Source organism: Zalophus californianus, chromosome 4 (assembly GCF_009762305.2).
Source record: "Zalophus californianus isolate mZalCal1 chromosome 4, mZalCal1.pri.v2, whole genome shotgun sequence".
Classification (NCBI taxonomy): domain Eukaryota; kingdom Metazoa; phylum Chordata; class Mammalia; order Carnivora; family Otariidae; genus Zalophus; species Zalophus californianus.
Window position 1 is genome coordinate 126,398,167 of NC_045598.1, and position 21,314 is coordinate 126,419,480.

Below are 21,314 nucleotides of genomic sequence, written 5' to 3' on the forward strand. Positions count from 1 at the left end.
CACATAAATGCTGGCTCCTCTAATTACCTTTGAAAGTTTATTTGTTCATAGATTTATGGCATTGCCTCAAAATCTAAAACTTGATATAGACATGGTAATCTTTATATAGTTGTTGGAGTCTATCTTCAAGTGATATCTGATAAAACTTCAACTACAGTAGTGTTGTGGGGCAAACACAACCCTGCTCAGCTTCCAAATGCTAACCACTTTATTCCACGCGCACTGAATCATGTCATCTTTAGTTTTCCACTCATCTTCTTTACCTCTCTTTAACTGGAAAAAAAAGGATACAAATAAAATGCAACTTCTATATTTAAAGAATAAGAAAGAGTAATAAGAAACTGTAAAGTGTGACCTCAGCTGACTTGGAGATTAATGGGAATGCAAATAAATAAATAAATAATAAATCAATAAATAAAGTGGACTTGGAAAATGTGTGGAAAGGAAATTTCTCTGTACCCAGGATCCGCCAATTTCTGAACTCTAAACACAAAAGCCAAAACGTTGCTGATGAAAAAAAAAAGTAGAATACTTCAAATAACAGTAAATGAGGCATAGTTGTTCATCGAAATTATTTGGATACTTATTTCACTTCCCTGAGTTTCCAATTTACACCCAGCCACAGGCCCACCAGGCCATTCCTGGGGTAACTCTTACTCCTCTGGCTGTCCAGCGGTCCTGCTCGCTGCGTATGGCAGGGTCGTCTCCGCCGGGCGGCCGGGTGCGTTGGCCCACGCGGCTCTTGGGCCCCAGGGCAGCAGTCACTATCAGCTGAGCAGCCGAGAGTCACCAAGGATCCCGAGCCTCTAGACAGGACCCACCGGTGTCCCTGAACTTTGCGCACGCGGCGAAGCTGGAGGCAGACCGCGCGCTGTGGCTGGGCTTTCGCTGGGGTCCACGACGAAGAGATTTCCGCGGCGGGGCGGCGGCGGGCCTGAGCAGGGGCCGCCCAGCCTGCGGCTCCAGCCCAGCGCCGACAGCGCCAGCTTCGGTGCGGGCGCCCTCCCGCCGCGCTGCCGGCCGCCCCGCTCTCCCGGACCGCCCGGCACACTGCGGGAGGAGCCGCCGGCCGCCGTGACGCGTCAGGGAGGAAGCGGCGGCGCCCGGCGGCCCTGCGGGGAAGGAGGAAACGCGAGTGCGCTCGGCTCCGCGCCCGCTGCGCCAGGAGGCAGCACCGTGGAGCTGGGTAGGTACGGGGCCGACAGGGACCCGAGGCGGGTGGGCCGGCCGCAGGGTCCGTGCGCGTCCGGGCCGCAGTCGTGAGCCCCTGGGCGGGTGAGACGAGACGGGGCGGGGCGAGCGGTGCCCGGGCCTCGACTGCTGCCTCTTCTCGGGGCAAACGTGACTTTCCTGGGTCTTTTGGCAGCTCCCCTGACCCCTCAGCCCGAAAACCTCCGAGTTGGTGGAAGGGGAGAAGCAATACCCCCGCCCCGCCCCCAACTCTAAGAGTTTGTGGTCTGTGTTTCCTCGAGGTGAATTCAGATTCTGCTTTTTGATTCCTAAACGCTCGAACCGTGTGGGTGGAAGGACATTGTTAACCCAGTGCGCAACTTCCCAGCTTAGAGGAGCCGGGAACTGGGGGGGTGGGAGACCCCCACCTGAGGTCGAAAGAGGGCGCGGGTCGCCTGCGAGGATCGGGGATGGAGGAGGCCCCGGGAGTGGAGGGCACAGGAATCATTAACCTGTTGTCCGCGGACTGAAATCTGAGGCTAATGGGTTACTACTACCCTTGGGTTCTCTGTGATTTAAACCCTTTCCGTCTTTTTTAAAGTGAATTTGGCTCTATTGATTCCCACAGCTTTAGTGTTGATATGTACCATCTAGAATGCTTTGAGATTTTTAGATTTGTCATTTTTAGTGGTGGTTAGTTGGGAAGATAGAAAAGAGAAAGAATTTATCTCTTGAGACTTAAACTCTTTCATCATTTAATTTTGCACAGTGATTTCTGAACCATGAGTAGAATTTTGGTCCTCCGCCAGAGACTATATGCTTGAGCTGCAGGTACACTTGAGCTGCAGAAATAGGTATAGAGCACTATAGTTCCCAAATCTTTATTTAAAACTATTAGACTATTGTGTGTTTTGATTCTCTACTTTGTCTCTAGGTTGAGGATTTACCCAAGCAATCTGGGAAGTGACTTATTTATTTAATAAACACTCAAATGGCTCTTACCACGTGCTTGGGCTCCTTCTTAGTGTTTTATAAATATTAACTCAAATTGTTAGCGCAAACTATTAAATTATAGCGGTTCCAGCAGTGAAGAGACTGTGTACAGTTCAGTTCCCCAAATGTCACTGCAAGAGCTAGAAACATTAGAGGAAGTTTCAGGCATATTTTAGGACTGGGTGTGCCTTCTGGCGCACTTGGCTACCACTCCTGTAAGACAAGCCGCCACCCCTTCACTCCCTGGGGGAAGGGAGTCTGGAGCTATGGGAATGAGACCTCTTCCTTGCAGATCTCTGCCTGATCCCTAGCATCATCTGTAAGACAGTCTTTCATATCCACCATAGTGCCCATAGTGCCCATTAGCTAACTCTGGAGAGACTAGAACTTCCCCCTTTTTCAACTGCCACTACATGGAGCTTAATTTTGTTTTTAAAAGGAGCTTTGTTCCTAATCTGTTTGACAGTTGATGAAACCATAGTTTAGTGAAATGTACTATAAAATAGACTGTTTTTGCTTGTACACGTCAACATAAATAATGCTTTGTAATTTTGCTGCCATTTGCTGTTAGTAACGTTGAATTGATAGATCAACCTGGTAGGTGTCCATTTTGTGATTTGCAGACCTAGAGAGAATATTTTTCCAAAATAAAATACCCTCTTCAAATGAGTCTTTTGGCCTGATGGTCAGATTGGAAGAGACCCAAAATGGTGAATCATGGTTCTTGTCATTATGGTGATTATCATTTGATGTCAAAATCTGCACGTCATACTAGCTTTCTCTTTCTAGCTTTCTCTATCTCCCATTTAAATTTCCAGAGAGATGATTAAATGAGACTCTGAGCCTTATTTAATAGGATTATGAGGTGTCTCCTGGAAGCAGGAAGACTCACTTTTCCTCTGATATAACTTACGGTACAATAAACAGTGGCATTCATGAATTCAGTCAAGTGAAATGACAACTAACGCTTTCATGGTTTACAGAGTGCTTCCAGATGTATATTTGTGAGGTTGGCAGCCATTTTTTATTCCTGTTTTTACAGATGAGGAAACTGAGGCATAGAAATGTAAAATGTTTTAGCCAGGATTGTACAGCTGGTGGTGGGAGAGAGAGCTTGAATAGAGAGCAGGTATGTGGACAGTGCCTGGCATGTGCCAGCCAGTAATAAACATTGTGGAATGAATGATTCCAAATGACTTCAGATTTCTTGCTCTTTCCAAACATTATGCTTCTCAAATACTGTAATTGATTTATGCCTAAGAGATTTCTGGGCCTATACCAATGTCTCTCAGTTATTTCAAACAGTACCTGATACAATAAACATCTTTTCAACAAAAGGGATGAGAATGCCCTTTGGACTCATTTCTTAGGATTTGTCAACTCTGGTTTTTGAAAAACGCAGTAGGCTGGTTATTTTGTTCTCTTCTCAAACATCTCTCTTTTTTCCTCTGATTTGAAGATAGTTTAGATTGGACATATGGTTTCATTGTTTGTGTTGACAGCTTCCTTATCTCTCCCCACTCACTGAAGGTCATTTTTAAGGACTACAAATCACTATAGGTTTTCAGTGTCAGTGAACTCAATTAAGCTACTTAGATTTATGATCAGGTTCAAACACAATGATCATAGGTATTGTCAATTTTTTTTGAAGCATCTGACACTACTACTACTGTGTTCTTTGAAATGTTTTAAGTACGTTAGTATAAAGGGTCTCTTTTTAAAAAGTTTTATTTATTTAAGCAATCTCTACACCCAACAGGGAGCTGGAACTCATGACCCCAAGATCAAGAGTCACACGCTTTCTGACTGAGCCAGCCAGGTGCCCCTAAAGGGTCTTTTATTTTTATTTATTTATTTATTTTAAAGATTTTATTTATTTATTTGACAGAGAGAGACAGCGAGAGAGGGAACACAAGCAGGGGGAGTGGGAGAGGGAGAAGCAGGCTTCCCGTGGAGCAGGGAGCCCAATGTGGGGCTCCATCCCAGGACTCTGGGATCATGACCTGAGCTGAAGGCAGACGCTTAACGACTGAGCCACCCAGGCGCCCCTAAAGGATCTTAAAAAAAAAAAAAAAACAACCAAAAAACCCCTCAACTATTTATATCCTTCCAGTATAATCTCTGTTTCTTAAAGTATGTGACCTGCAGAGAGTTAACCTTCAATTAGGGGGGAAACTATGGCCATTACCTGCAGGGAGGAATTGAGAAGGGTATCATGGAAAAAAGAGAGATGGGGTGGCCTTTCCCATGAGGGATATTAGATGGTAAGAAGCCCTTAATGAAGCCAGACTGAGTCATCTGCCTGTCAACATTCTTCTGTATGGGGGTGGAATAAAATACTTTTGAAACCTGTCTTGTTTCAGAAACCACTTTACCTTTTCCGATTCTCATATTTTCTCTCTCTTTGTTAATTCATGTAAATTACTGACTAAACTGCTAATTCATGAAACTCAAATTATGTAACATGTTATTCCTGACAGAAACAGCTCCCATGGTATTTTAAGGGACTCAAGGCTTCTGTTTTCCTTTACCTATTCCATTCCTTACGGTGGCATCTTTGTTCTCGTTTCACTTTTTTTTTCTTTCTATTTCATGGAGAAAAGTAAATCTAAGAGGTGCTGATTCCACATCTTGTAGTTCAAGTCAAAGTAATTTTAACTCAGTACTAACTTTGAGTTAATTGTTATTGCTGAGGAAGATGACGTGGAAATCAAATGTTGAGGGCTGAGTCAGAGCATCGATAAGTAAAATTTTATTACCTCTCTGAAGCTGAGCCAGGGGATTTTCAAAGGGAATTGAGGCAGTGTACAGTATCCTTGCCCTTGTCTAGTTTCCCAGGGCCTCTCCTCTTTCCCACAGGTCCTGAATACCTGTCTTGGTCCATCTCCTTGTAGCCACTATTTCTTCTATTATTCAAAACCAAAATCTGTTTTCCTAGGGTGGGCGTGGGGGCGAGTGAAAGGAGGGTGAAGGGAATTGTTGTAGGGTAAGAGATTGATAATATGGAAGAAGGAAGACAGGAGATGTGTGGGTGAAGTAAGAGATATTTAGTGAGCTCTCCTGGTGGATTTGTGCAGAGTACTGGCCTCCCTCAGTGGGGCCATAAATGTAGGGAAGACCTACATGGGATCAAAGAATGTCTGGCAAGGATTAAAAACATCTACTGGTGTGCGACATTGGCAGGCAGAGCTCCTTTGTAGCACCAAGTGTGGAGGGATCATTCTAGTTAGCTGTTGCTTCAGGCCACCATATGAGTTTGCAGATAATTAAAATGTAGAGGGCTGGTTTTGTGGCTTTTAATTTGAGAATAGGAATGATTTAACAGACTTTTGGTTGAATAAAGGCCTGGATTTTTACCTTTTTAAAGGCATACATTTTTTGGAGAATGTCTATAGTGTTGAGATAATGTTACTCCCTTTACTGTTTTGTGATTTTAAATAAATGACATTTGTATTTACATTGCATATAATAATGAATATGATTCAGGTTAAGTGTTTCCATTCAGGTTCCTGATATATTTGCTATGCCAGTCAATACCAAACTTTTTTTTTCCTGTAGGTAAAATAGACTTCATGTGTAATATATTCATTCAGACACAAAATTGGACTCGTTGATGGACTAGACATTCCACAGACGGCTGGATGAAATGTCCTCAAGTACAGTGAGGCTTCACTAGGACTTGACTAATTGTTTGCTTGAGTTAAAAAATGAGAAGGACCTTTATTGCTCTAGTTATTTACCTCAGTGTTTTTAAAAAATAGATTAAAGTTAACTTAAAATGATCTGGTTTCCAACTCAGTGTCTGTATATGCAGACAAACATACATATAGGACCAAGTGTATAGCCTATATATAATCTAATGCACGTGCATGTTATATATATGACTAGCCAAGAAGGAATATAAGAATCATATCCTTAGTTTCCCAAGAAAACACTATACATCATCTTTCCCCCTTTTTAATTTTATTATTGTCTCATATTTTCTAAACATTATTTTTTATTACAAAGGTATGCATGCCCTTAAATTCAAGCAACTGAGAAATATGTTAAGTAAAAAAATGAGTCCTCCCACTCTAATCTTACCTACAAAGATAACCACTCTCAATTTTTATATCCTTGTAAACTTTTCCTCATGTTTATATAAATTTGTATATCTATAAATGTACTTTGAGGTTTTGTATTGTTTTTAAAGATTTTGTTTATTTGTCAGAGAGAGAGAGTGTGTGAGCACAAGCAGGGGGGAACGGCAGGCAGAAGGAGAAGCAGGCTGGCTCCCTGCTGAGCAAGGAGCCCAACGTGGGACTCGATCCCAGGACCCTGGGATCATGACCCGAGCTGGATGCAGATGCTTAACCGACTGAGCCACCCAGGCATCCCATGTACATTGAGTTTCTTAAAAATGGGAATCATTCTACCCAATTTGTTCTTTTTGTTTCTTGTTTAACACTTTATTGTGTACATCTGTAGATCTACATAAATTTTGACAGCTACATAGTGTTCCACTTCATAGCTAATAACATCCAGTTTCTAGCTCCATTACTTCTGTGTTCTCTCTTTTGTATCTTTTAAAATATATTTAAATCACCAAAGTAACACATTTTTCAAGAAAAATTTAAAGAAAAAGAGAAACTAAGAATCACCAATAAACCTGCCATCAGTTAATAATCGCTCTTAGTATTTTAGAGTACATCTTTCTAAACTTCTGTGTGTATCCATGTTTTCAATGCCATTTAAAAACTTTCTCTTATACAGGCTTGCTTTGTTGGTTAGAGAATCATGTTTATGTAGCCAACCAACGTCATGGATTCCATGCATGTTTGAACCAGTTACTTTACAGTTTCCTGGCCACCTGCCATACCCTAAACCTGGATAACACTCATGAAAATTTATACTACTGCTCATCAAGGGGATGAGGTGAGGGTACATGGGTGGATTGATAAATCCATCCAGATCAGCATAAATCCTTCTAATGGAGGTCAGTCAATACTTGTATTTTAAGCACATCCAAAGTACAAGATGTTTAAGAAGAGAGACGATAGAATACCCACATGTGATTGTGATCACTGCAGGAGAAGCAGAAGTAATGGATTTGAACCAAGGAAAAGTGTTAAATTCAGTTAAAAATGAGAACAGCTGAACTTTAGATGTTTTGAAACAGTCTCCTAATGATAAGCGCATGGTTTGGAGTCCTTGGTTTAACAAAGCTCCCACCAATGGTAGGAGTAGATGACCTTGATGTTCCTTGTGATCCTATTCTGTTATAGGCTGTCTCAGAGTTAGTAACACTTGGCTTCGTATAATTTCATGCATACAACTCCCTCGTTGCATACTAACTCCACCAGTCTTTCCAGATGGCACCTGTCCGGGCGAGCATCTCTCCACCCGCCGAGCATGTGCACAGCTATCTCCCACACATTCCTCCTATGTCCCCTTGCTGCCTTTCCCCCTTTCTGAAAGTTTAGTAGCCTTTTGACCTTTTTCTTTTTTCCTTTTCTTCCAGCTTTTGCTTTAAGGAAATACCTGTTCTTTCTCCATCCCACTCTCTTCATTTTGGTCTTGAGCAAAGAGATACTAATCATGGTGATACAGTTAAGAACAAGCCTTTAATAAGGGAAAGGAAAGCTTTTAGTTTGGGAGGGAAGGTAGACATTATAAAGAATAGTGGTTTCAACCTTCAAAGCCCTTGAGAATACCCAGTAATTCCTTTCAAAATTTCCACAGAAGTCCCCACCCACCTCCTCTTCTGTAAATAAGCTGGTTTTCCTTAAGCATTGGCATGTATAATAAAATTTAAAACTTTATAATGGGGGGTAGAATTCATGTTATTGCAATAGCATTGTTTTGTGCTACTTTTTCCCCATTGAAGATGTTAGCTATGTTATGGATTGAATAGACTGTTGTAGATAAGATGACTCTTCCCTTCAGAAAATACATCTAGTTCTAGATATCTGGTTTAAAGCAATCTCTTTGGTTTTAAGTAAGTTGAAGACTAAGAAGGCTATTTTAGATTAAAGGTTAGTAATCTTTGAGAAGTGGTATGTCAAGATTCCAAACCCTTTCCTTCCAGATTTTCATCAGCAAAGATAGGCATTAGTGAGAAGCATGGATCAGCCTTTCATCCTTAGGAGTCAGAGAAGAAGCAATACTGGTTGCAAGAATGTTAGGTTGCCCCTGGAGACTCTCTCAAGTCAGGCCCAGGTAGCTGGCTTCATATCAACATCAGCTCACTTGTAAAGGTGCTTTGGCCAGACGTTTTGAGGAGCTTCACACCAAGACAATAGCTGCTTAAGCTACACTGAGAGTAAAGGCCTATTTTTTTCATAAATATTAATGAAAAAGGTTTTGAAAAGACATTTTTATTCAGCTTTCAAACAACATGATGCTAAAATTGATGCTGGCTTAAGCATGAAAGTTCTATATCATTCACTTATTTGAACAGGGTTAGTAAACATTTAGAAATTAAGACTTTGACATAATTTTTAAAAATTGTTCTTATTTTTGTAGTTCTTTGTGTACATAGTTGGCATTTAATCCATTCTGACATAAATAGCTCTCTTTTCTGATTGATCTCCTGTTACCCCTACTCGCTCTTCTCATGAATATTTGGTTAAAATTTTTTTGTCCCGTAAGGGAGTGATTTCTTTTAATTAATGAAAGATAAGACACTCAAATGTCTTAGCAGAGAACCTTTTTAAAGAGATTTATAAGACTATGCTACCTTTTCTCCTTGAGTTTTGTTTCCTCCTTTGGATTTCCTTTATTTCTGCTTCCCACTGACATTAACATCATTTATGTTTCGCCTTTTAAAAGTCCACTCATGTGTGAACAAAAGTCCCTGTCCTGTTGAATTTATTTGTTGCTTTCACTGGATATTTAGGATTAAAAATTTGCCTTTAGGGGGATGCCTGGGTGGCTCAGTCGGTTAGGCATCTGCCTTCAGCTCAGGTCACGATCCCAGGGTCCTGGAATCCAGTTTCTCATCGGGTTCCCTGCTTCTCCTTCTGCCTGCTGCCCCCCCTGCTTGTGCTCGCTCTCTCTCTCGCTGACAAATAAATAAAATATTTTTTTAAAAAATTTGCTTTTGGGATGCAGAATGGTATTGATAAATTGCTACTTTTGTGTAGAAAAATGAGGAAAGAAAAAGGATATATTTTTGCTTTGCTTGTCTAAGCATAAAGAGACTCTGGAAGGCTACTAAGAATTTTTTTAAAGATTTTATTTATTTGACAGAGAGAGATAGTGAGAGCAGGAACATAAGCAGGGGGAGTGGGAGAGGGAGAAGCAGGCTTCCTGCTGAGCAGGGAGCCCGATGCAATGTGGGGCTCAATCCCAGGACCCTGGGATCATGACCTGAGCCACCCAGGTGCCCCAAGGGTACTAAGAAATTAACAGTGTTTATCTATTTGAGTTTGGGTGGCAAGAGCTGGGTGGGTAGGGACACGGGTGGGAAGCAGACTTTTCACTATGTCTGTTTTATATTCTCTTGGTTTGAACCATGTCAATATGTAACCCATTGTAAAAATCATTTTAAAAATCATGTCTATTGGTTTCCTGACTTATAGAAAATAAATCTACCCTTTTCTGTTTTCCCTTTTCCATACGTCTTTAAGAAAGTTGCTTTGTTTTTTTCCAATAACAGGATTTTATATATTTTATTTATTTATTTAAAGTTTTATTTTAATTCCAGTTAGCATACAGTGTTATATTCGTTTCAGGTGTACAATATAGTGATTCAGCAATTTTATACATACTCACTGCTCATCATGACACGTGTACTCTTTAGTTCCCATCACCTATTTAACCCACCTTCCACCCACCTTCCTTCTGGTAACCACCTCTATAGTTGAGTCTGTTTTTTGATTTGTCTCTCTCTCTCAAAAGTTGTTGTATTAAATCTTTTTAAAAGAATCCTTGTGTAGTCTAGTCTCAAAGGACTAGCAGTATCTTGTGGGAATCTTGACCTGTTCCCTTCTGCTTTCTCAAGTGCAGTGTCTTAAGATTCAGTATGAAGCCTTCTCTTAAGAAATTCTAATACTGCAAATATAGCCAAGCCTTAAGTTCTTGTTGGCTTATTTGATGAATCATTTAACTGAAATTGTCTGCAATATTCTGCCAACTGGATACTCAGTTGTTTCCTAATAAAACTGCCAGATAATAACAACATAATTAATGCAAAGTTAGTTGATTTTTTCCCCCCGTGGTATCTTGTATCTTATCATCATGGTTATAATTTACCTACTTAAGAGTATATTAGTTTGAAACTTGTAGAAAATAAAGGTTAGTTTCCTTTAATATTAAATAATACTGCCCTTTTTAATACACACTAAGCCAAATAGTTTCTTTCATCTGGACTTTTGTAGTTTTTGTCATTTGTGACCTGTATTTTACTTTGTGGAGAACGAAGAGAAAGGAACTAATAGTTGTTGAGGGGTGCCTGGGTGGCTCAGTGGGTTAAGCGTCTGCCTTCGGCTCAGGTCATGATCCCAGGGTCCTGGGATCTATTCCTGCGTTGGGCTCCCTGCTCCACAGGGAGTCTGCCTCTCCCTCTGCCCCTCCCCCTGCTTGTGCTCTCCCCTCCGTCTGTCAAATAAATAAATAAAATCTTAAAAAAAATAATATTTGTTGAGTATCTACCACATACTAGGTACTTTAAGACATTATTATTTTATAAAGATTTATTTATTTATTTGAGAGAGAGAGAGTGATTGCGTGCAAGCAGAGGGAGGGGCAAAGGGAGAGGGAGACAAGCAGACTCCATGCTGAGCAGAGCTGGACAGCACATGGCCCTATCCCAGGACCCTGAGAGCATGACCTGAGCTAAAATCAAGAGTCTGAAGCTTAACCAACTGAGCCACCCAGGTGCCCAAGACATTATTTTACTAAATATTCAGAATAACTCTGGGGAGTAGGTGAGTATTATTTTACAGATGAGCAAATTGGGGCTCAGTGAGGTTTTGAAGGGAGCTGTATATAGGCAACACAGGGCAGAGCTGATCTGAACACTTCTACCTGGATTTACTAGGAGGTCTCCTATGCCTTTGAGGAGGGGGTAAAAGCTGACTCGGCTTAAACCTCTCATCTGAAAGAACTGGCAGAATTGATTTACAGATAACTCAGATTACCATCTGCTGTTGAGGTAGTGGTTAAATGAGTTTGAGGACTGGCTTTTCAGTTTTACCTTATTATTCTGAGATTACATTGTTTTAATTTAGTAACTCGTGCCAGACTTCAAGAAGAAAGCTGACTGAAAATGTTTTAAATATCACATATTTCTTGCTTAATAGAAAAGGGCTTAAAATTCTCAATTTACTGACTGGGTGAAATTCTGAATATATAGGGTTTGACTGTCTTATGTTAGTATCTGCAGAGGTATTAAACTTGTACTGTTAGCAACCAATGCCCAGTGAACTTTGCCAACTCTAACAAATGCTGTTGTCATGCTCTTGTCTAAAATCGCTTAAAGATGATAATTAGCACCACTTAAATAAATCCGGAGCTAAAGCCATCATCAGGTAAAGTCTATCATTATGATGATCTTTGATGGATGTTAGCTGACGTAGGTATATCACATGTCCTGGCAGTTACTGGGATGCGCTCCTGTTTAACCAAGTAAGAATGAAAGAACATTTTATGTCTCAATTCATATTGTCCCATTATCTAATGTATTTATGTTCTGGGCAAAGATGGTAGGAAAGGTATTGAGGAAATTCAAGTGATTAGAAAAGTTTAAAAGGAAATAAAACATCACAGATGGTGATTGAACAGGACAGAATAAACCCATCCTCAACATTCTCTGGAATCTGTTACACTTAATACGTTAAAAAAATCGTTAAATTTTTAAACACTTTCCCCATTGAATTATCTTGGCAGCCATGTAAAAAATCAACTGACCGCAAATGTAAAGGTATATTTCTGTACTCTCGTTTTTATTCTAATAAAATGCCACACTGTCTTAATTAGCTTAGCGTGGCTCTGTAGTAAGTTTTAAAATCAGGAAATGTGAGTTCTCCAACTTTGTTCTTTTTCAAGATTGCACTATTTGGGGGGCTATTGCATTTCCATATGAATCTTAGAATCTGCTTGTCGATTTATGAAAAAATGGCACCTGGGATTTTGATAGGGATTGCATTGAATCTGTAGATGGATTTGGAGAATATTGCCATCTTAATGATATTTTGTGTTCAGATCCATGAACGTGAGTTGTTTTTTCCATTTACTAAGATCTTTTCTAGTTTTTCAACAATGTTTTGTAGTTCTCAGTGTAAATCTTGTGCTTCTTTTGTCAAAATTTATTCCTAAATATTTTATTCTTTTTGATACAGTTGTAAATGGAATTGTTTTCTTAATTCATTTTATGTTTGCTCATTGCTACTGTATAGAAATACAAGTGATTTTTTATATTGAGGTATAATTGATCATGTTTTATTAGTACAATTGATTTTTATTTTTTTAAAAAGATTTTATTTATGGGGTGCCTGGGTGGCTCAGTCAGTTAAGCGTCTGCCTTCGGCTCAGGTCATGACCCCAGGGTTCTGGAATCGAGCCTGCATCGGGCTCCCTGCTCAGTGGGCAGCCTGCTTCTCCCTCTCCCTCTGCCACTCCCCCTGCTTGTGCTCTCTCTCTCTCTCTTTAAAATCTTAAAGATTTTATTTATTTATTTGACAGAGAAAGAGAGAGTGAAAGAGAGCACAAGCAGGGGGAGTGGCAGAGGGAGAGGGACAAGCAGACTCCCTGCTGAGCAAGGAGCCTGACGCGGGACTTAATCCCAGGACATGACCTGAGCTGAAGGCAGACGCTTAACCGGCTGAGCCACCAAGGCACCCAGTACAATTGATTTGTATTTTTTTAAAGATTTTATTTATTTGACAGAGAGAGACACAGTGAGAGAGGGAACACAAGCAGGGGGAGTGGGAGAAGGAGAAGCAGGCTTCCCACTGAACAGAGAACCTGATGCGGGGCTTGATCCCAAGACCCTGGGATCATGACCTGAGCTGAAGGCAACTGTTTAACCAACTGAGCCACCAAGGTGCCCCATGATTTTTAAATATTGACCTTGTATTTTTTTTTTTTAATTTTATTTATTTGCTAGAGAGAGCATGGGTGAGAGAGAGTAAGTGAGAGTACGAGCAGGGGGAGCTGCAGGCAGAGGGAGAAGCAGGCTCCCTGCTGAGCAAGGAGCCCCATGCAGGACTCAATCCCAGGACCCTAAGATCATGACCTGAGCAGAAGGCAGCTACTTAACCAACTGAGCCCCAGGCATCCCTGACCTTGTATTTTTAATCTTGCTGAATTTACCTATTAGTGTGAGTAGTTTTTTGGTGGATTCATTAGGATTTTCTATATATAAGATCATATTATCTGCACATAGAGATAGTTTTACTTCTTCCTTATCAATCCAAATGCCTTTTATAATTTTTTCTTTCCTAATTGCTCTGGCTACAACCTCCAATACAATGTTGAACGGAAATGAAGAGAGCTGATATCCTTGTCTTCTTCCTGATAACAGGGGAAGAGCATTTAGTCTTTCATCATTATATGTGATGTTAGCTGTGGGTTTTTTGTAGATGTCCTTTATTAGCTTGAGGAAATCTTCTTCTTATTTTGCTATGATTTTGTCATTAGAGTGTTAGATTTTTTAAGTGCCTTTTCTGTCTCTCTTGAGATGATTGTGTAGTTTCTGTCCCTTATTTTGTTAATACAGTATATTACATTTGATTGGTATTCAGATGTTAATCCAACTTTACATTCCTGGAATAAATCATATTTGGTCATGGTATATAATCCTTTTTATATGTTGCTGGATTTGGTTTGCTGGTATTTTGTTGAGGATTTTTGCACCTATATTAATCTATAATTTTCTTGTGATATCTTTATTTGGCTTTGGTATCAGGGTAATACTGGCCTCCCTGAATGAGTTCCTTTCTCTTCATTTTCTTGGGGGGGGTGAGATTTTATGAAAGATTAATATTAATTTTTCTTTAGCTGGACTTTGGCTTTTATTTGTGGGAAATTTTGATTACTAATTCAATTTCTTGTTACATATCTAGATAGTTTCTATTTCTTTAGTCTGTTTTGGTAGTTTTTTCCTTCTACAAATTTGTCCATTTCATCTAGGTCATCTAATTTGTTGGTGTACATCTGTTCATAGCATTCCCTTAAAATCCTTTTTACTTCTGTGAGATTGATAGTGATGTTCCCATTCATTCCTTATTTTAGTGATGAGTCTTCTCTCTTCTTGATCAGTATGGCTAAAGGCTTGCCAACCTTGTTAATTTGTTTTCAAAGAACCAACTTTTGGTTTTCTCTATTGTTTTGCAATTCTCTATTTCATTGATTTCTACTCTAATCATTATGACTTCCTTCCTTTTGCTTGCTTTGGGTTTACCTTGCTCTTCTTTTTCTAGTCTCTTAAGGTGGGAGGTTAAGCTGTTGATTTTTAGATCTTACTTTTTTAAAGTAGGCATTCACAGTTACATAATTCCCTCCAAACACTATATTAGCTGAATTCTAGAAGGCTTGGTTTGTTGTGTTTTCATTTTCATTTATCTGAAAGTATTTCCTAATTTCCCTTGTGATTTCTTTTCTTTTTTTCCCTTGTGATTTCTTCTTTGACCCCTTGGTTATGTAAGAATGTGTTGTTTAATTTCCACATATTTGTGAATTTGCTGAATTTCCTCTTGTTACTGCTTTCTAATTTCAATCCATTGTTGTCTGAGAACATACTTTGTATGATTTCTGTCTCTTTAAATTTAATGAGGCCTTCTTACGGCCTAATATGTGGGCTTTCCTAGAGAATGTTTCATGTGTACATGAGAAGATTGTGTATTTTGCTCCTGTTGGTAGGACTGTTCTATAAATATCTATTAGGTCTTGTTGGTTTATAGTGTTGTTCATATCTTCTCCTTCTTTATTGATATTCTGCTTAGATATTCCTCTTAATACTTTTAAGGCATTATTTTATTATTTCATTTTAATATAAATATAAAAACTTACTATCAAGATAAAAGACTCAAATGTGAACTTACAATGTTTAGTGGGCTATTTAAACAAAATTAAATTTAAAAATTATTTACTTTCATTACTTTTTAATATTAAAGTTTAAATGTAACTTAAGTTCAGTGATATTTTCTCAGGCCCATGATTCTTTTGTGTCTATATGATAGGATTTGTTAATAAAGTGCACTAAAATAGTTTCTTCAAACAGTATTGACACTCATGTCATCTCAAATGAATCAACACTCTTGTTTTTTTTTTTAAGATTTTATTTATTTATTTGACAGAGAGACACAACCAGAGAGGGAACATAAGCGGGGGGAGTGGGAGAGGGAGAAGCAGGCTTCCCCCAGATCAGGGAGCCCAATGTGGGGCTTGATGCAGGGCTTAATGCGGGGCTTGGTCCCAGGACCCTGGGATCATGACCTGAGCCAACGGCAGACGCTTAATGACTGAGCCACCCAGGCGCCCCTGAATCAACACTCTTATTTGATCAACTTACTTGTTAGGAAGTACGAGTTTACTTGCTAACATGTGGTGGAGGTGACAGCTCTAAAAAATGTAACAAATAGCACCACATCTTCACACTAACCAGAATTGGTGAGTAGTTGTATTTTATTTTTCATTTTCTCTCTTTTTTTAAAAGATTTTATTTTATTTGAGAGAGAGAGCACAAGCAGGGAGTGGAGCAGAGGGAGTAGCAGATCTCAGGACTTGGGACTTGATCTCAGGACACCAAGCCAAAGGCAGCCACTTAACTGACTGAGCCACTCAGGCGCCCCTTATTTTTCATTTTCAATGGTACCATTATTTGGTCTAGACCTACACAAATTCTATAAAATCCACATTTCAAAATTTGCAGTGGTAGAGAGGCCATGTGAAATCTAGTTAATAGAGGCAATTTAAAATATATCAATATATGAATACCAATAAATTCTTTTCCTCAGCTAAAAATACTTGGACATTTTAGTACCATGTGTTTGTGAAGGACAATATAATCTTACTTTGCCTTGTAGCATATATAGAAATTATAATTATAATGCATTTTAAAAATAGACTGTTGTTTTGAGATTTTAAAAAAGCAAATACCCACATTTTAATGTGTGTTTTTTTTTTTTTAACCTGTAGTTAGAACGATCTCTGATTTAATGAATCCTGTCATCTAACAGTGACCGTTTTGGAAGGCCATTTGGCCTAGGTAAATACAGGGTGTGGGTCAGGGGTGCCTGGGTAGCTGAGTTGGTTAAATGGTTGCCTTGGGCTCAGGTCATGATCTCAGGGTCCTGAGATTGAGTCCCACATCGGGCTCCCTGCTCAGCAGGGATCCTGCTTCTCCCTCTTCCTCTTCCCCTTCCTGCTCGTTCCCACTCTCTCTCTCTCAAATAAATAAATAAAATCTTTAAGAAAAAAAGTGTGTGGGCCAGAATGTAGAGGAAAAATTCTACATCGTTTCTAGATTTTCTAGATTTTTGGATTATCAGAGGCAACAGCAGTTTAGGAGAAAGCATAGATTGGAGAACAAAGAGTAGCTACCAAAGAATGAAAAAGAATGTGATACAGAAAAAGTGTAGAAGTGGGTGAAGGAGGAGGGTAGGTAGCTACAGAAGTCTTTATAGGTCCTTGGCAAAGAAGCCAGTACACAGAAATGAGTTCCTAAGTTTTCTCAATCTTTATCTACCTCCGAGAGGGAAATTTCTGAAAGCGAAGTGTGTCGTTGGAGCACATCCTCTTAAGTAGTGTAGTTATTGCAGTAATTGAATTTCCTCTTTCCATTTAGATCATGTGGCAATATTCTCTGTGGCAACACTAAACGTCTAAAGTAGTGAATGTGATAGTTTTGTTAAGTGTTTTAAAAATCTTATGAGCTAACTTAGAAAAGTGATGATGGGTATAAAAATGGGCATAAAAATGCTTGGGCACAAATGTAAAAGGCACAAAGTAGGAATGTGATAAATGTTGGCTAATAATAACCTATCAGTAATATTCTATAATACTTAATAGCCTTGTCTAGGGCATTTAGAAAGCCCAAGTTATAGTGTTAGATCTGCCACTAACTTATTAAGGGATCCTTAGCAAGCCACTTGATTTTCTTTGATTATAAATTACTCAAATTTCCTTCTACCTTTAAAATTCTATGCTTCTATTAAATCCATACAGAAAAAAACAGCTTTGAATAAAGATTATTATTTTAATAGAGATGGAAGTTTTGTTGTTCTCAACTTCTACAATTTTAACTAGGGTACACTACATGAATAAGATTCTTTATAGCATTATCTAAAGCCAACCACTGATTTATTTGAAAACAAAGGGTTTCTTTACAGTGTCATTTAGCCTGGCTTTGCCATGAATCCAAGAATTATTCTACACTAATCAGAGAACAGTAATTCAGTTGTACTTAAATTTAGAGTTCCACACAGCCATTCATGAGAGATGAATTGAGGTGAACAAGTACTTCTAACTTAATTTGCAAAAGTTCTAAAATGTACGGGTGGAATGCACTGTAGGAAAGTGAAAAGTAGGTTGGAAGTGTGGCTCAGATCATGCAAAACTGTTGTAGAAACGATTGCTGCTTTTTGTTATATTTTCTGATCTGTGTGATTTCTAGCAAAAAAAATTAGTGATAATGTAAATTTTAGGAGCATTTTTACCATCTTGAAATACTGATGTATGGTGTGGCTGTTAGATAATGAATCGGTATGGTCGGTTGTTTTTATTTTAAAAGGAAGCCAGTACCTGTATGAAATCATATTCGTGTAGTTGTGAAGGAAAAAACTCTTGCTTTCCATTACACGCAATACTCTGAACAATTCCGTACTCTGGTCATGAATGTGTGGTAGTTTTTCAGCACACCAAGCAATTCTGAGACACCAGCTGGGTGTCTTACAATTTAACTCAATCCTGACACTGCCTATCTGGAGATCCCACCGATTCAGAGCTCAGTTCTATAGAACTGTTGTCCCCACCCCCTTCAGCCAACATTTGCAAGGCCAGGTTGTTACCTGTTCTTTGGACCAACAGGCTATAACTTAATTTCCCATGACTCCCTCCTCATGTTTGATTAATTTGCCAGGTGGCTCACAGAATTCAGAAAAAAAGTTTACTTACGAGATCGCCAGTTTATTATGAAGGCATATAGCTCAGGAACAGCCAGATGGAAGAGATGCGCAGAACATGGTATGTGGGAAGGGATGAGGGGTGCCCTCCGTCAGGGCTGTACCACTCTCTCCCCACACCTCCTTGTGCACCAATCTGGAAGCTCTCTGAATCCTGCCCTTTGGTTTTCTATGGAGGCTTCATTATGTAGGTACGGTTGATGAAGTCATTGGCCATTGGTGGTTCTATTAAATCTGTATAGAATTTATTTGAACTCCAGCCCCGTTCCCTTCCCCAGAGGTGCAGGGTGGGTGTGTAGGTGGGACTGAAAGTTCCAGCCCTCTGATCTAATCAGATTGGTTCCCCTGGCAACCAGTCACTATCCTTATATTACCTTGGGGTTTTCGAAAATTCACCTCATTAACATAAACTCAGGTGTGATTGAAACAGGCTTATTATATGAATGATGAAAGACACCTGTTTCATCTTTATTGGTTTTTTTTTATCACTTAGGAGGATTTTAGGAGCTCTGCCAGAAACTGACGAAGACCAGATATATGTATTTCTTAATATAAATCACGATATCACTGTAGTATACTATTTGGTTTTAGGAGGTAAATTATGCTCTGAGACCGAGTTTGTTTTTACCAGTGTGAAAATTAATAATGGGAAACCTCACCAAAATGGGTCAGGAGGTTCGGCAGGCAGAACTCTTGCACCTTACTACTCGTAGGCAACTGCAGACCCAACAGAAAGAGATGCACCTTGCAAGTGGATACTACTTTACTGTCTCAGCAGAAGGAAGAAAGACTTACCCTATCTCACGCTCACCCAACAGCCCAGCCAGTGAAAATCCACTATACTTCCAGCTCCCAGTTTACTCCAATGGATTTTTTGTTTATAACTGCCTTCCCAACTTACCCCCCTTTCTCTATAAAAGAACCTATTACTCCTTTGTTCTCTGGACTTGCCTATGGTTTTGCTGCAGCTTGCTTGTCCAGGATTGCAATTCTTTTTTATTCCCGAATAAACCCATCTTCTGCTGGTAAAATAACTGGACGTTTTATTTTTAAGGTCAACACCAGCCATTTATTTCTTGCGGGTTCGCTGTAGGCATTTCATAAGCCAATAGCATACAGGATAATATCTCTTACTAAGCCAATGAAGAAATAACAGACTCCAAAACAATGATAGATCAGAAATTACATTATTGTTCCAGGCAAGGGGAGATGAAAGAAATAAAGTCCAAATTTAGTTGAGGTATACCTTTATATAGTTGGTACTCAGGAGAGAGAGCTCAGCCAACCGAGAGCTGACATTAGGCGGCCAGAGCAAAAGTAAAAGTCCTTTGTTGCTGGAGCATGTTGGTAAGGAACAACGGTGCTGATGTCGGTGGGAAAGATGTTCTTCCAGGGGCCGCTGCAGGTCTCACCACTGTCAGTAAAAGAGTGGCCTTTCCTGAACTAGGACCCACCAGCTCACCAGGTCTTGGGAGAGCTATTTAGATCAACAAATAACCTTGCCAGACTGAATACTCACAGATAGTCCTCACAGACTCTCCGTGTTTATAATCTAAATGTCCCCTTGCCATAGTTGCTGTTTCATATGTTTTATTGATAAGCCCCAAGCAAGGCCCTCGGCAGCTGAGCTATGGAGTGCTTATCAACAATAATGGATGAGATGATGAAATCCTGACATAACTTACTTCACTCTTACATCAAAACAACTTTACTCTTAAGAACAGTTGCATTCAACAACAGCTAAGAACAGTCATAAACAAGTAGATTTGAAATACTATCAAACCAATATACAACATCCTTGTTTAAGAATTGTTAATAACATCATGAGAACCAAAACAATTTTTTTCCACTTCCATTAACAGAATACAGTACACTTTAAATATCTATGTAATCTTTAGTGGAAAAACCAGGAGGCAAGCCATTCAAATGTACTGTGGGTTTTTTCTTTTTTTAAATCTTTAACTCTTGCTATTAAAGTTCATGTATTATAATTCTGTGTACATTGCCTTAAGTTCAGTTTTAAAAGGAGGGAAAAGTGGAAAACAAGTTGCAAAACACTAAGGTAATTGATGGTGGTTATGAGTCATTATGGTTTATTGTGCAAGTATGTACAGTAGTAGAAGGATCCATCAGGCACAGCTCTCTTAAAATGACAGATTCACCAAATCCTCAGTGAAAAAGTTCCTGTATATATTTAATGGAAGTCTCTTCTCATGGACTTTCTAATCATTAAAATATAAAATTTGGGTCATTTGGAGAAGGTTCCGGATAAGTGACTGTGTTGAAGACTATATTAATTTGTTGGTCAGCATTTGTTCTTAAGCCTTTCTAGGACCCCCAAGATCTATCCCTATCTTGGAAGACAGTATTGACTTTCAGACTTTATACAGGTAGAAAGCAAAGAGTACTTTCTATTTCATCTCCGGTAGTTAGCCATAGACTTAACATCTTGTGCTTAAAAAGCTATTTTATTTTAATGTCTGTCGTTGAAGTTTACCAGTCAGGCTTCAATTTTAATGTTTCTCTTTCATAATTAAAGCGGACTGAATCTTTGGACTGTGGCATTTAATAGAACCTTTATTCAAACTTTTATATAGTCATATATAAAAACAGAATACTTCTTTAAAATGTATATAAGATGGTCACAAATGGAATGAATGTCAATGACAGGCATGTTATGCATAGAAGGAGCAGGTTGCTTTGGGTGACTCATTTTTTTTAGCTCCTTTGAGAATTATACTTAAATGTGGTTAAGAATGGGCCTTTTGGAGTCACCTGGCTCAGTTAGTTAAGCATCCAATTCTTTGTTTTGGCTCAGATCATGATCTCAGGGTCATAAAATTGAGCCCCGCATTGGGCTCCACACTCAGCGCAGAGCCTGCTTGAGATTCTCTCCCCCACCCACCCACCCTCTCAAATAAGTAAGTAAGTAAATCTTAAAAGAAAAAAAAAAAGAATGGGCATTCTGGATTTAACCCAGACCATATTTCAAATAGTGGTTCAGACACCACTTACAAGGTTTTCACCTGTAGAATAGGCACAGTA

General features: G+C 39.3%; 1 protein-coding gene across 1 annotated transcript in view; it reads left to right on the forward strand.

Moving 5' to 3' along the window:
- Window positions 1–593: 593 nt before the first annotated feature.
- LOC113935294 (serine/threonine-protein kinase Sgk3) overlaps window positions 594–21,314 on the forward strand; it is a 139,251-nt gene continuing 118,530 nt past the window's right edge. Inside the window, exon 1 of the mRNA XM_027617079.2 lies at window positions 594–1,186. The gene's annotated coding sequence lies outside the window, so the exon portion shown is untranslated. The remainder of the gene's footprint in view (window positions 1,187–21,314) is intronic.